General features: G+C 40.9%; 1 non-coding gene across 1 annotated transcript; it reads right to left on the bottom strand.

Annotated features, from left to right (window-relative positions):
- Positions 1 to 255: 255 nt before the first annotated feature.
- Positions 256 to 329, bottom strand: Trnat-ugu. The gene has a single exon. It is a non-coding gene; the product is annotated as a tRNA-Thr (tRNA).
- Positions 330 to 999: the final 670 nt, after the last annotated feature.

The following is a 999-nucleotide window of genomic DNA, read 5'->3' as shown; positions in this document are numbered from 1 at the left end:
TAACATGGAAAGTAAGCGTTTCTGGACACATGTCCACATAATATATTTTCTTTCTCTGTGTGTGAGGAATGTTTCCTGAAAGTTTGGCCGTACGTTTTTGTAACACCCTGTATACGAAGACAGTAACTTGTTCTCGAAAGAACAGTTACTGTTGAGACCGTGCACCTTTTCCATGGAATAAATGATGACTAACTGAAAACCTCAGCTGCCGACATGTGTTGTTGATATACCTCGATGTGGACAGCTGAAAATGTGTACCCCGACCGGGACTCGAACCCGGGATCTCCTGCTTACATGGCAGACGCTCTATCCATCTGAGCCACCGAGGGGACAGATGAATAGCGCGACTGCAGGGACTTATCCCTTGCACGCTTCCCGTGAGACTCACTTTCCCAACTGTCCACAATTCTACATATGTATTGTACCTGTAACTGCTATTCATGGTGAGAGTGGTTAGTTTTAACTGTCAAAAACTGCAATGACTGTTGGCGTGGTAATAAACGTACGGAAATGTGTGAAGCTTCGTCGCTGACAATATTGTCGTTATCTATACCTATTCTCCGAAACTGTAACGCAATCTAGTGAAACTTTAATACCGTTTTCATAAAATTTGATACGTAGCCGTACTACTTGTATTATGAAAACCATTATTCCGACATGGTCGTTTTCAGACAAGTTTTGTAGCTCCTACTATCGGACATGTCATTATTCTGATAGAGAACAAAAACAGAACTACTCTTGCAGTAAATAATGGAAAATTCAGTTCTTTAGTATCCTACTCCGTGTTTAATTATTCCCAATCAACTACACTGCAATGCTTCCGTACGCAACAGATAACTTACCTCGTCTCACCACTACAGCTGCATGACCAGCAACATGATCTATAATTCCAAGGAAATACTGCGATCCATGCAGAGCGCAATACATGGTCACAACTACTGATACAACTATTCCTGTTATATAGGTATATATAAGTGAATGATCAGGTATAAAAACTGA

Source organism: Schistocerca piceifrons, chromosome 6 (genome assembly GCF_021461385.2).
Source record: "Schistocerca piceifrons isolate TAMUIC-IGC-003096 chromosome 6, iqSchPice1.1, whole genome shotgun sequence".
NCBI classification, from domain to species: Eukaryota; Metazoa; Arthropoda; class Insecta; order Orthoptera; family Acrididae; genus Schistocerca; species Schistocerca piceifrons.
This window is presented reverse-complemented; position numbering and strand designations above follow the sequence as displayed.